Source organism: Schistocerca americana, chromosome 2, assembly GCF_021461395.2.
Source record: "Schistocerca americana isolate TAMUIC-IGC-003095 chromosome 2, iqSchAmer2.1, whole genome shotgun sequence".
NCBI classification, from domain to species: Eukaryota; Metazoa; Arthropoda; class Insecta; order Orthoptera; family Acrididae; genus Schistocerca; species Schistocerca americana.
Genome location: NC_060120.1, coordinates 785,062,549 through 785,079,872, shown reverse-complemented (window position 1 = coordinate 785,079,872; position 17,324 = coordinate 785,062,549). Strand labels below are relative to the sequence as shown.

Here is a 17,324-nt window from a genome sequence, read left to right as displayed (position 1 = left end):
AGCACTATTACGGATTTATTGACAGTCCTGCAGGATTAACAGTGTCAATTCCCTCCAGCAGTGCTTCAAACATTAGTCGAGTCCATGCTAACTCGTGTTGCGTCACTTCTGCGTGCTCGCGGGAGCCCTACACGATATTTGGCAGATGTAGCAGTTTCGTACCAGTTTATTTGCCTGTACAGTGAATTTTCGGTCTCCCTATGACTATCTACGCCAACGGCCTTGCCGCAGTGGTAACACCGGTTCCCGTCTGATCACCGAAGTTAAGCGCTGTCGGGCTGGGCTAGCACTTTGATGGGTGACCATCCGGTCTGCCGAGCGCTGTTGGCAAGCGGGGTGCACTCAACCCTTGTAAGGCAAACCGAGGAGCTACCTGATTGAGAAGTAGCGGCTCCGGTCCCGGAAACTGACGTACGGCCGGGAGAGCGGTGTGCTGACCACATGCCCCTCCATATCCGCATCCAGTGACGCCTGTGTGCTGAGGATTACACGGCGGCCGGTCGGTACCGTTGGGCCTTCATGGCCTTTTCGGGAGGAGTTTTAGTTTTAGTTTATGACTATCTACATCGCTCTCTTCTCAATGTTTATTACTGTTTACGAATGGAAAGCTTACATTTCAAGTGGAAAAAAATCCCGGATTCGGGATCCCTTTTGACGTGGCTAAACGTGAAAAAACCTTGTGTTTTGGGTACGAGGCGTCACTAGTATACGTCTCACAGTCTTCCGTCTTGCATTTCCTTATAGTAAACTGGAGAAGCTAGCTTTGCTTCCGACCAGAGCGGTTCCATTAACCTTTCTTGGCCCCCGTTCTGTCCAGAGGTGGTGGGATGGAGCGGCCGGCCCCGCGCTCTCGAGCCCAGGGGATGTAAGCGTCCACGGTCGCACAGCCAAGTTGGTGTTCCCGACACGAATTCAGAACATGTCAAATAAATGAATCATAATGTTCTGCGCTCTCGCACTGACATCCTACCAAGCTAGACTCCACATCATTCATCTCAGTTCTTTCCGACATATTTCGAAGGATTTATACGTGGAGTTACTATTACGAATAATAGTGACTCCACACTGTCCCGTTTTCATTTGACCGTCCCTTGTAAATAACCCGCTCAGTGTTGTTTCAAAGTACGCAGGTCTTTAGCGATACAACCAAACAGAAAAAAATAAGAGATGGAGCAGGCGTGGTGGAGCCAAACAGCGCGGGCGCAGCTTCCGTGATGGAGGGCCCTCTACGAGTTGCCCTTTGGCTCGGGCTGCGGCCGGCGTGCTGGTGGCAGGTGGCTGAGAGCTTTCGACACAAAGAACGGCCGGGCCTCCGGGGATCCGGCGGCCGTCACGCCCACCTCCAGACCTCTTATCGTTCCAGCCGGCCGTCTCTCCCGGAAGAGCAGCTCCGGGCCAGCGGCTCCCGCCAGATTACCTGCGGCTCCTCGCTGTCCCGCCGCCGTAAATCCGGACGCCGAAGAATGTCGGCCGTGTTTTCTGCGGACCAGCCTTTTGCCGAAGGAACGCGCGAAGTTTTTCGAAAACTCCCGATGAATGCTCCACCGTAGGATTTATGTCCACTGCAGAATCTACACTACTGGCCATTAAAATTGCTACACCACGAAGATGACGTGCTACAGACGCGAAATTTACCCGCCAGAGCATTCACACAAGGTTGAGCCGTCGGTGGCGACACCTACAACGTGCTGACATGAGGAAAGTTTCCAACCGATTTCTCATACGCAAACAGCAGCTGACTGGCGTTGCCTGGTGAAACGTTGTTGTGATGCCTCGTGTAAGGAGGAGAAATGCGTACCATCACGTTTCCGACTTTGATAAAGGTCGGATTGTAGCCTATCGCGATTGCGGTTTATCGTATCGCGACATTGCTGCTCGCGTTGGTCGAGATCCAATGACTGTTATCAGAATATGGAATCGGTGGGTTCAGGAGGGTAATACGGAACGCCGTGCTGGGTCCCAACGGCCTCGTATCACTAGCACTCGAGATGGCAGGCATCTTATCCGCATGGCTGTAACGGATCGTGCAGCCACGTCTCGATTCCTGAGTCAACATATGGGGACGTTTGCAAGACAAGAACCATCTGCACGAACAGTTAGACGACGTTTGCAGCAACGTGGACTATCAGCTTGGAGACCGTGACTGCGGTTACCCTTGACGCTGCATCACAGACAGGAGCGCCTGCGATGGTGTACTCAGTGACGAACCTGGGTGCACGAATGGCAACACGTCATTTTTTCGGATGAATCCAATTTCTGTTTACAGCATCGTGATGGTCGCATCCGTATTTGGCGACATCGCGGTGAACGCACATTGGAAGCGTGTATTCGTCATCGCCATACTGGCGTATCACCCGGCGTGATGGTATGGGGTGCCATTTGTTACACGTCTCGGTTTCCTCTTCTTCGCATTGACGGCACTTTGAATAGTGGACATTTCAGATGTGTTACGACCCGTGGCTCTACCCTTCATTCGATCCCTGCGAAACCCTACATTTCAGCAGGATAATGCACGACCGCATGTTGCAGGTTCGGTACGGGCTTTTCAGGATACAGAAAATGTTCGACTGCTGCCCTGGCCAGCACATTCTCCAGATCTCTCACCAATTGAAAATGTCTGGTCAATGGTGGCCGAGCAACTGGCTCGTCACAATAAACCAGTCACTACTCTTGATGAACTGTGGTATCGTGTTGAAGCTGCATGGGCAGCTGTACCTGTGCACGCCATCCAAGCTCTGTTTGACTCAATGCCCAGGCGTATCAAGGCCGTTATTACGGCCAGAGGTGGTTTTTCTGGGTACTGATTTCTCAGGATCTATGCACCCAAGTTGCGTGAAAATGTAATCACATGTCAGGTCTAGTATATTTGTCCAATGAATACCCGTTTATCATCTGCATTTCTTCTTTGTGTAACAATTTTAATGGCCAGTAGTGTAAGAATTCTGTTCGCTTAAATTTTCTATAGTAAAACGTGCTTTCTGGTGGACTAAATAAAAGAGCAACATTATTATGAACAACATAAAAATTTTCGAAAAACCTATAGTTTCCTTTGCCATTTACTTAACACTTGACCTATCAATTTTTTTCACAGTGAAAGGCATCAATATATGGTTGTTTTAATTAATATCGCAGAAGTAACAATCCGAAAAAATATCTACCGCCGTTTCATTTTCCAATGCAGGAAGGATTATTTATAAATTTTGTACATTGCTGCACGTTCAGAGACCGTGAATAGTTACTATTTTTTACGAATTAACCGGGTTTCAACACTGCTAGGAGTGTCTTCCGCAGAATTTAAATCAAAGAATGGTGTACAACATGGTAACAGAATTATGACTAAAAACGTATGATACAGAGTATAAGTACAGAATCATCGTGAAAGACTGGCAGTACTTATAAGTCATTTATAAAATAATAAATATGCCAAAAGGGCATTAGTCACGAAGATATTTAAGATAAAAAATTGTGATGGCGAGCCACTAAGGGCTGCTCGTTACTTACGCGGTTACAGGTTGGAAACGGATTTTTTTATCTTAAATATCTTTGTGACTAAAGCCCTTTTGGTATATTTATTATTTTACAAATGACTTATAAGTACTGCCAGTCTTTCACGATGATTCTGTACTTATACTCTGTATCATACGTTTTTAGTCATAATTCTGTGACCATGTTATAGACCATTCTTTGATTTAAATTCTGAGGAAGACACTCCTAGCAGTGTTGAAACCCGGTTAATTCGTTAAAAATAATGACCGAGGGCTGTTTTCTTTCAATTGGGATTATTTATAAATACCTCTTGGATTTCGGAAGAAGACTGCGCGAAAAACTTCAAGAGCACATCAGTCGACAGCGCATCGCTCCAGGCTTGTAACTCACATGAGGCTCACAGGTGCTTGGTATGGGCTCCGCTTGTGACGCGCCAAAATCTGCTTCTGTCTCGGTGGCAGTCATTGCCGTGTGTACGTACGGAGCCCAGTTGAGCACCTGCAACCAACCCGTCTTCGTGCTTCACACACTGGACCTACACCTGGAGTTATGGTCTGGGGTGCGATTTCGCATTACTGCAGGACCACTCTCTTGGTTATCCCATGCACCCTCACTGCAAATTTACGCGTCAGTCTGGTGGTTAGACCTGCTGTGCTGCCATTCATGAAAAGCATTCCAGGTGGTGTTTACCAACAGGGTACATAACGCTATTGTAACCCAACATGCTCTACAGAGTGCAGACATGTTCCCTTGGCCTGCTCGATCACCAGATATATCTCCAAACGAGGAATTATCTGACAACATTGGACAACAAGTTCGCCGTCATCCACAAACAGCATTAATAATCCCTGCATTGATAGCCCAAGGCGCTGCAATCATGGACTGTGCAGCTGGTCCCGGCGGAGGTTCGAGTCCTCCCTCGGGCATGGGTGTGTGTGTTTGTCCTAAGGATAATTTAGGTTAAGTAGTGTGTAAGCTTAGGGACTGATGACCTTAGCAGTTCAGTCCCATAAGATTTCACACGCATTTATTTTGAACTAATGAAGGCACCCTTCGTCTCGCAATGTACAGCATGGTCAAAAACAAACTTAAAAGTTTGTAAGCGCATGCAGTGCTTTGGAATAATCGTCAAGAAAAAAAATTCATAAATCTGAGTTCTTAATTCGAAACCCTGTCACTACCTTTCGCGGGCAGAACGCTACCCATTACACCATCTGTGCACACTTAATGAAGCTACCAAAGCTTTAACCGGTCAGGGGCTCCTTCTCTTTTGCTCCCAGACTGTATGGAGAGTTCAGCCTACGATGCTGTGAGAGCATCACCTCATAGAGAAACGGCAGAGCGGTTGACTTTGACTTATCCACATTATCATAGTTGTTGCAGAGGAAGTACTGTGTCTAGCATTGGAAATTAAGAAGCGCTATCACAGAAAATATCCTTGCAGCCATACATTCAGCCCTAGAGTAGTTGTAACGCACAGGGAGACAAATGTAAGACGGGTGGCTTAAAAGCTTGCCACATTTCCGCAAATCGATTGCATCAGATTAAGTGGCGTGTTCTTCTGCATCTGAGGTAACACCCTCGTCCCGCCCGCGTGATGGATTCGTTGCAGCGCGGCGACAAGAACAGCACGGCAGGGCCATCCGTCTTCGCCAACAGGGTCGCCGTCCCCGGGGCCTCGGCCCACTTCTTGCGAGCGCAGCAGCCTCCGCCAAGTTGGCGCACGGCTAAGCTGCAGCACCTGCGTCCTCACAGCCGTGAACGGCGCTACGTTGTTTGTCAGCCACGCCGACGATAGTAGAATACTACCGTCCTGGCTTGCTGGCCAGCTATTACAACTGCATCTCTTGTAATTGTTTGTAAATGATAGGTAAATCATTCGTTTTCATATAAACTGAATTGTCAAGGGAACTGGTATCGGCATGTGTATTCACATACAGAGTGATGTAAACAGGCAGAACACGGCGCTGCGGTCGGCAACGCCTATATAAGACAACAAGTGTCAGGCGCAGTTGTTAGATCGGTTACTGCTGCTACAATGGCAGATTATCAAGTCTTAAGTGAGTTTGAACATGGTATTATAGTGGGCGCACGAGCGATGGTACACAGCATCTCCGAGGTAGCGGCGAAGTGGGGATTTTCTCGTACGACCATTTCACAAGTGTACCGTGAATATCAGGAATCCGGTAAGACATCAAATGTCCGTCATCACCGCGGCCGGAAAAATATCCGGCAGGAACGGGACCAACGACAACTGAAGAGAATCGTTCAGCGTAACGGAGATGCAACCCCTCAGCAAATTGCTGCAGATTTCAATGCTGGGCCATCAACAAGTGTAAGCGTGCTAACCATTCAACGAACGTCATCGATATGGGCTTTCGGAGCCGAAGAGCCACCAGTGCACCCTTGATGACTGCACGACACAAAGCTATACGCCTCGCCTGTGCCCGTCAACACCGACATGGACTGTGGAAACACGTTGCCTCATCGGACGAATCTCGTTTCAGATTTTATCGAGCGGATGTACGTGTACGAGTGTGGAGACAACCTCATGAATCCATGGACACTGCATGTCAGCAGAGGACTGGTCAAGCTTCTAATGGTGTGGGGCGTGTGCAGTGGGAGTGATATGGGACCCCCGATACTTCTAGATGCGATTCTGACAGTTGACACGTACGTAAGCATTCTCTCTGATCACCTGCTCCCATTCATGTCCATTGTGCATTCCGACTTGGCCAGTTCCAGCAGGGCAGTGCGACACCCCACGCGTCCAGAATGGCTACCGAGTGGCTGACTCGTCTGAGTTTAAACTCTTCCTCTGGCCACTACACTCCTAGACATGAACATTATTGAGCATATCTGAGATGCCTTGCAACGTAGTGTTCAGAAGAGATATTCACAGCCTCGTGCTCTTACGGATTTAGGGATAGCCCTGCAGGATTCATGATGTCAGTTCCCTCCATTACTAATTCAGACATTAGTCGAGTCCATGCCAAGTTGTGTTGTGGTACTTCTGCATGTTCGCGGACGCCCTTCACGATATTAGGCAGGTGTACCACTTTCTTTGCCTGTCAGTGTACAGAATGGGTACACGAGCAGTGATTTGATTTGATTCATGTTAAAGCTGTTAACAACGGTAAAACTGAAGACCGAGCTTTCGGATGTGACGATGACATGCATATACGTCAGACAATTTATTTATTCGAGTCATGAGCAAATACAGTGTTTGTTAAACTTCCTGGAAGATTAAAACTGTGTGCCGGACTGAGACTCGAACTCGGGACCTCTGCCTTTCGCGGGCAAGTGCTCTACCATCTGAGCTACCCAAGCACGACTCACGCCCCGACCTCACAGCTTTACTTCTGCCAGTACCTCGTCTCCTACTTTCCAAATTTCACAGAAGCTCTCCTGCGAACCTTGCGGAACTAGCACTTCTGGAAGAAAGGGTATTGCGGAGACATGGCTTAGCACAGCCTGGGGGGTGTTTCCAGAATGAGATTTTCACCCTGGAGCGCAGTGTGCGCTGATATGAAACTTCCTGGCAGATTAAAACTGTGTGCCGGACCGAGACTCGAACTCGGGACCTTTGCCTTTCGCGGGCAAGGTTCGCAGGAGAGCTTCAAAAAAATGGTTCAAATGGCTCTGAGCACTATGGGACTTAACATCTATGGTCATCAGTCCCCTAGAACTTAGAACTACTTAAACCTAACTAACCTAAGGACATCACACAACACCCAGTCATCACGAGGCAGAGAAAATTCCTGACCCCGCCAGGAATCGAACCCGGGAACCCGGGTGTGGGAAGCGAGAACGCTACCGCACGACCACGAGCTGCGGACAGGAGAGCTTCTGTTAAGTTTGGAAAGTAGGAGACGAGATACTGGCAGAAGTAAAGCTGTGAGGACGGGGCGTGAGTCGTGCTTGGGTAGCTCAGATGGTAGAGCACTTGCCCGCGAAAGGCAAAGGTACCGAGTATGAGTCTCGGTCCGGCACACAGTTTTAATCTGCCAGGAAGTTTCATACCAGCGCACACTCCGCTGCAGGGTGAAAATCTCATTCTGGAAACATCCCCTAGGCTGTGGCTAAGCCATGTCTCCGCAAATGAAACCTGATTTTGTTTTCTTTTGTTGCATCGCGACAAAGGGCAAGCAGAGCGTCCTTGTTTTGTTAGTGGGAACCAACTACCCACTGGGTCGGAATTATTTCGGAGAGGGAACGGATACGTAAAACCTGGTGCCACCTTACATGCAGAAGTATGTTCCCAAGCATAATCTTCTCATACGATGGACAGGTCTCAAAGAGCAGCGATTGATATAGCCATACTATGAAATACTGATAGATTTACGGTTAACTTTATAAGAATTAACTTTAGACTTTGACGCACATAAACGTTACGCCACCATCTCTCATTCCACTTCCCATCAACAAGATCTGAACCGTAAGCATTGGCGACAAGGTTACAAGGCCTTCACGTAGTATCTACTATTAAAGGCTTTCTCTAAACTTGTGAATTCGAGATTGTTTAATGGGCAACGTAGCTTTAAGAATCACACGGTGGGAACCAAAAAAGAAAGAAATATCATCCGCCGACTGCCTACCGTATGAGATAGAAAAAGAGAAAGTTCACCGCTCGCCAGAGCAGTCTGACGTCACTGGTCTTGTATTGTACGAGGGGAGTTCAATAAGAAAGACAACACTTTTTTTCTGAAAGGAGGTTCGTTTTATTTGAGATTCCAATTCACCATATTATTCCCCACTCTTTTGCCTTTTCAACGTAATCTCCGTCAATGCGACGATCTTACTTCACCTTACTGGGAGGACCTGTATGCCTACATGGAACTGGCTGACGTCAGCGCCAACATCCTGCTGCATCAGTAAACTCACGGACTGCTTCCCGCGGGGTGCATCCTTCATTTGGGCGAACAGAAGCTCTTTAGGTCTTCTGTTAGGCGGCGAGAAACCTAGCGGGTACACACCTTTGAGCACTCTAACTGGTGGACGAGTGTGTCAGCACTACCAACAGAAACACCCAGTTGAGCAACGAGGAGTTTCATACTGATCCGTCGATAACATCGACTGAGAGTTTCCGCACGTTCCAACAGAGCAGGAGCCACAGCTGTGTACGGCCGGCTGGCACGCGGTAGATGGGACAGATTTGCGCGACCCTGTTGCCAAGACGACAGACGCCTCGCTCAACGACTCACCGTGCTTTTGTTCACTACCAGGTCTCCGTATGGCAGCTCTCTGCCTGGAACGCTTCTCCGTTACAGACGCCATTTTGAATGCCATGTATAGCGCTGCCACCTATTAAAACTTCACGAAACTATAGGGGAACAGTCCACGGCAAATTTTTTCAATCGAAATTGACCGAGAACGCCCCTCGGAACAGCGAAAAGGTGAATCGGAAACAGAGAAAAAAGTATTCGTGTATATTGTTACGGAAAATTCGGAGCTGCCTACGCAATTATGGTTCTTCTTTGTAAAGCTAGACCGCACTGTTGTTTAACCCTTACCGTCTTATTGACAATCCTTCGCGAAGTGATATCAGAAATGTAACCGAAACTGGCGAAGTGACGCTACTTTTCTGTTACGGAGCCATGGCGAGGCCAAGTAGGAGGAACTAACAGGTGGTGGGAGCTGATTTGCAGGGACACTTTGGCGAGCGGAGAACCTGTGTGGGGGAGGGGAGAGACGGGGAAGCGCTGAGAGGAGGCAGTGAGCGATGCTTCCGGGCTGCGGGCGGCCAGATAGCCATCGCGGGGCCGCGCCCCCGCCCCCGCCCACGCCACGCGGCGAGGGGCTCAGCTGACTGCCAGGGTCGTCGCCCGCGCACGACGCAGCAGGCGCACAGCCGGCGGCTTACACCGCTCCCAGCCGCCCCAACCCGCTGTGTGTTGACGGTTTCTTCCTCTCGCACAAGGCGATACAAAATTTTGAGACGTTGTGTTCGTTCTTTTCCCAAATACATTGTGGTTTTTACGTGGATGGTTTCTCAGAATTGCTGCCACCTCGAGGCTGGACTTCCTGGATCCAGCAATCGTCAGGGTAGGGAACTCTTTATTCAGGTCTTCATGACGACTCTGGGCTCTAGATCCTTCAGCCCTTCTAGTTGTGATTGCTGATAGTTACACACATAGTTGATAAGTTGTTCAAAAAATGGTTCAAATGACTCAGCACTATGGGGCTTAACATTTGAGGTCATTAGTCAACTAGAACTTAAAACTACTTAAACCTAACTAACCTAAGGACATCACAAACGTCCATGCCCGAGGCAGGATTTGAACCTACGACCGTACCAGCGGCGTGGTTCCGTACTGAAGCGCCTAGAACCCCTCGGCCACAACGGCCGGCTCAGAAGTTGTTCATCGGGGTTCCTCGACAATAGCTGTGGGTGCCCGGATGCTGTGCCATCATTCGGGAGCAACAGCTCCCACATGGTCCAGATGTCAGGTTTTATTTTGTCCAACAGTTTCTGGGTGACGCCTCGAATGCCCTCCTTGACGCTAGATACGTTCAGATTCTCATGGAAATCTCTAATTCGCGCCCACCTGGGAACACCGAGAATCGAAAGGAAGCAACGCTTCTGCAAAACCCGGAGAGGTTGAAGATTGCTATCACTAGAAGTGCCCAAGAGAAGCAACTATGAAAAAATTGAGGGCAGGATTGTCGCTCGGTAGAGGGGCAGCTTGGTACAAACGTTGACGGCTAGATAGTGATAGATATAAATGGTATTTATTTAGTTATATGGCTCACATACAGTGTAAAACTACAGACACACACTGAAGAGCCAAAGAAACTGGTGTCGTTGTTGTGGTCTTCAGTCCAGAGACTGCTTGATGCAGCTCTCCATGCTACTCTATCCTGTGCAAGCTTCTTCATCTCCAAGTAACTACTGCAACCGATATCCCTCTGAATCTGCTTAGTGTATTCATCTCTTTCTCTCCCTCTACGATTTTTACCATCCACGCCGCCCTCCAATACTAAATTGGTGATCCCTTGATGCCTCAGAACATGTCCCACGCCGGCCGGAGTGGCCGAGCGGTTCTAGGCGCTACAGTCTGGAACCGCGCGACCGCTACGGTCGCAGGTTCGAATCCTGCCTCGGGCATGGATGAGTGTGACGTCCTTAGGTTAGTTAGGTTTAAGTAGTTCTAAGTTATAGGGGACTGATGACCTCAGCAGTTAAGTCCCATAGTGCTCAAAGCCATTTGAACCACTTGAACATGTCCCACCAACCGATGCATTCTTCTAGTCAAGTTGTGCCACAAATTCCTCTTCTCCTCAATTCTGTTCAGTACCACCTCATTAGTTACGTGGTCTACCCATCTAATCTTCAGCATTTTTCTGCATCAACGCATTTCGAAAGCTTGTATTCCGTTCTTGTCCAAACTACTTATCGTCGATGTTTCACTTCCATACATGGCTACACTCCATACAAATACTTTCAGAAAACACTTCCTGACACTTAAATCCACACTCGATGTTAACAAAGTTCTCTTCTTCAGAAACGCTTTCCTTGCCACTGCCAGTCTACATTTTATATCCTCTCTACTTCACCATCATCATTTATTTTGCTCCCCAAATAGCAAAACTCCTTTACAACTTTAAGTGTCTCATTTCCGAATTTAATTCCCTCAGAAAGAATCACCTAATTTAATTTGAGTACATTCCATTATCCTCGTTTTCCTTTGTTGATGTTCATCTTATATCCTCCTTTCAAGACACTGTCCATTCCGTTCAACTGCTCTTCCAGGTCCTTTGCTGTCTCTGACAGAATTCCAATGTCATCGGCAAACTTCAAAGTTTTTATTTCTTCTCCGTAGGTTTTAACTCCTACACCAAGTTTTTCTTGTGTTTCCTTTACTGCTCGCTCAGTACATAGACTGAATAACATTGGGGATAGGCTAAAAACCTGTCTCACTCCCTCCCCAACCACTACTTCCCTTTCATGCCTCTCGACTCTTATAACTGCCATCTGGTTTCTGTACAAATTGTAAATAGCCTTTCGCTCCCTGTATTTTACCCCTGCCAAATTCGGAATTTGAAAGAGAGTGTTGCAGTCAACATTGTCAAAAGCTTTCTCTAAGTCCACAAATGCTAGAAACGTAGGTTTGTCTTTCCTTAATCTGTCTTCTAAGATAATTCGTACGGTCAGTATTGCCTCACGTGTTCCAATATTTCTACGGAATCCAAACTGATCTTCCCCGAGTTCGGCTTCTACCAGTTTTTCCATTTATCTGTAAAGAATTCGTGTTATTATTTTGCAGCTGTGATTTATTAAACTGATAGCTCGGTAATTTTCACACTTCTCAACACCTGATTTCTTTGAGACTGGAATTATTATATTCTTCTTGAAGTCTGAAGGTATTTCACGTGTCTCATACATCGTGCTCACCAGTTGGTAGAGTTTTGTCATAGCTGGCTCTCCAAAAGTTATCAGTAGTTCTAATGGAATGTTGTCTACTCCCTTGTTTCGACTTAGTAACTTAGAAACTGGTACACCTGCCTAATATCGTGTACGGCACCCGCGAGCGTGCAGAAGTACCTCATCACGATGTGGCATGGACTCGACTTATGTCTGACGTAGTTCTGGAGGGAATTGACACCATGAATCCTGCAAGCTTGTCCATAAATTCGTAACATTATGAGGGGGTGGAGAACTCTTCTGAACAACGCATTGTAAGGCATCCCAGGTATGCTCAATAATGTTCAAGCCTGAGGAGAGTTCTTCGAGCCACTCTTTAGCAATTCTGGACGTGTACGGTGTCGCATCGTCCTGCTGGAATTGCTCAAGTCAGTCGGAATGCACAATGGACATGAATGGATGCAGGTAATCGAACAGGAAGCTTACATGCGTGTCACTTGTCAGAATCGTATCTAGAAGTTTCAGGGGTCCCATATCACTCCAACTGCACACGCCCCACACCATTGCAGAGCCTCCACCAACACGAACAGTCCCCTGCTGACATGCAGGGTCCATGGATTCATGAGGTTGTCCCCATACCTGTAAACATCCAACCGCTCGATACAATTTGAATCGAGACTCGTCCGACCAGATAACATGTTTCCAGTCATCAACAGTCCAATGTCGGTGTTTACGGGCACAGGCGACGCGTAAAGCTTTGTGTCGTGCAGTCATCAAGGGTACACGAACGACGGGCGTTCGGCTTCGAAAGCCCATATTGATTATGTTTCGTTGAATGGTTCGCACACTGACACTTGTTGATGTCCCAGGATTGAAATCTGCAGCAAATTAGGGAAGGGTTGCACTTCTGTCACGTTGAACGTTTCTCTTCAGTCGTCGTTGGTCCCGTTCTTGCAGGATCTTTTTCCGGCCGCAGCGATGTCGGAAATTTGATGTTTTACCGGATTCCTGATATTCATGGTACACTCTTGAAATGATAGTACAGGAAAATCCCCACTACATCGCTACCCCGGAGATGCTGTGTCCCATCGCTCGTGTGCCGACTATAATACCATGTTCAAACTCACTTAAGTCTTGATACCCTGGCATTGTATCAATAGTAACCTATCTAACAACTGCGCCAGACACTTGTTGTCTTCTATAGGCATTGCCAACCGCAGTGCAGTATTCTGCCTGTTTATATATCTCTGTATTTGAATACGTATGCCTACACCAATTTCTTTGGCGCTTCGGTGTGTATACTACTGATTTCTAGTTTATTCTTTTCCTTTAGGATTACCATGTCTGTCTTTATGCCAACTGGTAGTAGAGATTCATTTGTAACATAATAGCCGAAAATGCAGCTTCTCTACGATTTGAGGTATTTTTTGCTGCTCGTTAGCAATTTACCGGCAATGCTGAACGGTAAAGCGCCGAACTCGTTCTGACATTGATTGCAAATAATCCATTGGTGAGTGTGCCTTCTGGTAGGCCGCTCTTTGCTGGCGAGCAGCTTACTGCTTTCATACGCCACAAATAGCTGGTAGATCATAAGACCGATCACAATAGTAGTGTAATACGATATTTCGTGTTTGGAGACAAGGATGAAAATAAATCTGGAATAAGACCTCTCAACAATATGGTTACAATGGCACAGCGCTGGAAATGCGTGTATCTCTTCATTGCTCAATTTTTTTTATCTACCTGTTACATGTTTCTTTGATGAGAATCGTAGAAGGAAAAAGGAAGCCCTCAGGCAATGAAAAGGCCGTAAACGTAATTGCACCAGTGGCTGCGTATAATCATGAAATAGTGACACTCTTAGAGGGTTTAATTATTACGACGTCTTAGTGCCTTGGCCGGCCGTAAATCGACCAATGCAGCACGAAGACTGTCTTCTGTTTGTGTCGCTGAAGCGTGAGAAAGAATCTCCGAGCAAGTGCTGCCGGCGCTCGGGGAATGCTCGCTTCTGTCGGCGGTTTCGGCAGCGTGGTTGTATGGGCAACAGCGAGTTGTATGTGACATCGGTCCAGTATATACGAGCCAACCGCAATGTGGAGAGGTTCGTGGCAAACGGAACAGCGTTGTAACAGCTGGCAGTCGCACTGTTACGTAACTGGTGTCTGTCGCTCTCAGACGGGGTAGCTACTGACCGAGCTTTGGCGTAATCTTCCCGTCTAATCTAGACGAATGAGTCGTCGTCCGCCTAACTGTCCTTCCTGCTGCGTTCTTAAGTGCATACGTTGTTGCTCAGTGGAACACAGACAACGAGAGGTATTGGTTATCGTCGCATCGAAATGACTTGGCATTCAAACTGATTCTGGTTCGCATCGAAGGTTGGAAAACCTTTTCTGTGAATGAGAAAGACGTCCATGTCAGAGTGTTCTTATCATTTATTTTTCACCATTTAGATTTTAGACCTCAGTTAATTGTCGAGTGAAATACTGTAAAATCAGAAGCACCAATGAAACAGATTTCTCCTAGATTTTGAAAATATAAGGGCTCTCCAAAAACTATCCGTTTGAAGACTGTTGCAGCGTGTATGCAACCAAAACCAAATGTGTGTGAAATCTTATGGGACTTAACTGCTAAGGTCATCAGTCCCTAAGCTTACACACTATTTAACCTAAATTATCCTAAGGACAAACACACACACACACCCATGCCCGAGGGAGGACTCGAACCTCCACCGGGACCAGCAGCGCCTAAGACCGCTCGGCTAATCCCGCGCGGCGTGTGTGTATGCAACCCAACGCGACTCAGATGCAATGTAGGCATGGCCTTCCAAAGGAAACTTTTTGAGCCGGCCACGGTGGCCGAGCGGCTCTAGGCGCTTCAGTCCAGAACCGCGCGAATGCTACGGTCGCAGGTTCGAATCCTGCCACGGGCATGGATGTGTGTGATTTCCTTAGGTTAGTTAGGTTTAAGTAGTTCTAAGTTCTAGGGAACTGATGACCTCAGATGTTAAGTCCCATAGTGCTCAGAGCCATTAAACCATTAAATAAAACTTTTTCATCGCCCGTTGTACATCGTGAGGGAGTACGCCCATAATCCAGAGAAAGTCTAGATCAGGTTAATATTTTCTGACTTAGCGAGAAACAAATAATAATAATTAAGGTGAATATGTTGTCAAACATAAAAAATAGAAAAAAATCATTGTTTAAACGTGAAATACCTTCTGCGCTGCTAAGTCCCAAGCGTCTTACAATTTTTCTCAAAGTAGTGCTCCGGTGTGGATAGCCCACATCAGCGACTGAACACTATCGACGTTAAAGACTTTCGCCTTTAAAAGGCATAATGTTTATGACCTGAAGTACTTTCATTAATTGCGTAATAAACGCAGGTTTAAGTCATCTTTAATGAACCGTGTCTGTGCACGTATCCTAGATACGATGTTGGCTTCCTAAACTGTAAGAAGTAAACTATTTCATTAACTTTCTGTTCTGTATTTGGGGACATTGGACGCTCAGTGACTAATATATTAGCACCGTTTTTATTTCGTGTTCTTTTTCAATCAATATGCTTCTTTTGCTAGAGCTAGAGACAAATATAATTAGTATAATTGTGACTGCTGTAGTTCTGGGCGAATATTGCACAGAAAGAGGCTGTGCTCAAGGTGAACACCAAGTCTGTAGGCTCAAAGGAGTTTCACCAGCTTCGCAAAAGAAACATCGTGCAACGAGAGGGACCAACTGATGGTTTTTATGTTTACATTTTCTTCCCCTTTTTGCTTAAATTTTCACCGTAAAAAGCAACAAGTTGTTCTTTTCAAGAGGGCTCGAAGCCCCATTAAATAGAAACACCGTAAAAATGTCGCTTCAGTATCCTTGCGTAGACCAAACAATATTGCCCTCTTTGCCTACTAGTAGTATCTATCGTACATCGTGCACTGGTAAAACGCTTGGCTTGCTTTCGAGAGAATGACGCTTCGAATCCCCGTCCAGCACTCAACGTTTGCGCTTTGCGTGGTTTCTCTATATCGCTTAAAGTTAAAGCCCGGATGGTTCCTTTGAGGACATGGTCAAATTCCTTTCATCATTATTGCCCAGTCCGAGCTTGTGCCTCATTCTTGACTGGATTGCCAACGACTGCGTCATATATTTTCTTTACAGTCTTCTCTCTGGGATTAAGGACGATTTCTATAATGCTCTCCTGCGTATAGTATTAGTCACGTGTAGCAGAGTGAAAATGGAATCTTTATGTGACCAATTGGCCCTGTTTCGGACTCTTGCCGTCACATTGGCAGTTCTTTGTTTCTGGATGTCCTTTATATCAGCAGAACAGTGCATTTCGATGTAAAATCCACTAAGCCCAGGTTTTCCAACCATGAGGACATTCACACAGCGGTTCTCGAAGGGTTCTGTGACCAAACAGCGCATTTCCGACGTCGAGGAACTGGACGATTGGTAGAAAGAGGTGACCGTTGTCCACGGTTCTCGAAGGGCTCTTGAGCAAAGGACTGATCTCCGACGCCTATGAACTAAACGATTGGTGGAAAGATATGACGGTTGCCTACAGATGTTTGGTGACTATGTTGACAAACAGTGATGCTGATCTGCGTCGCTTCGACACAATGCAGCATCGCAGCATTCAATAAAAGTCCCTTGGCCTGCAGTCATAATTGTAAGTAATACTTTGATGGCTAGTTGTAGTTGATTTCCATTCTGTCCAATTAAGGAACGCGTATGAAATTATTTAGCCGTTTTTATTTTCTTCTCATTTTCTTTTTGTCTTTTCATTCGTTAAGTGTTTCCTTTCTTCTATCTACCCTGAATTTATGTGGGGTAGGTTTCTCAGCATATACGTTTTTGTGAATTGTGATTCTAAATTCCATTCCATCGATGATGATTCCTTTATGAATGCCAATCTGTTTTAGCTCTTTATTAACTTCTGTTACGCAGTATTCAGGGTATTTCATCGATAAGGCTAGGTATAGAATTTTACCGTAAAACGGTAATCGACTTCTCCCGATGGTAGCTGTGACTTTTTTTATATGACTTGTCAGATGTCCTTTCAAGTATCCTCCATCCATATTCCTTTTTTGAGTTTTGGTCCTCAGATATTTTTGAAAATTTTCCTCTTTTCTCTTTCAGCTTGTCTGTTTGTGGATATCTAGCATGTCAGATTAATAACGGGGCAGCAACTTGTGTTAACCAGTCTGATGTAGAAGACAGCCAAAGTTGCAGCTATGGCTGTTTTTTTACATCAAAATATCGTATGTTTAAAGATCTTTGACCATGGCTTAATGCTGAAATTATAACAGCAGAATAAAAACATCTACGAACATACGCCGAATATGACGTTCTTTATCTACTGAAATCGTTGACGACGGGACATAAAAATTATCACAAGCTGTGACATGGTCGCGAATTGTACAGTGAACCGAATATAGAATAAATTTCCTTTACTTCACATCTGTGGTCATAATTTTTTT

General features: G+C 46.4%; 1 pseudogene; it reads left to right on the top strand.

The window, feature by feature from the left end:
* The first annotated feature begins 212 nt into the window (after positions 1–212).
* LOC124597397 lies at positions 213–330 on the top strand (annotated as a pseudogene).
* Positions 331–17,324: the final 16,994 nt, after the last annotated feature.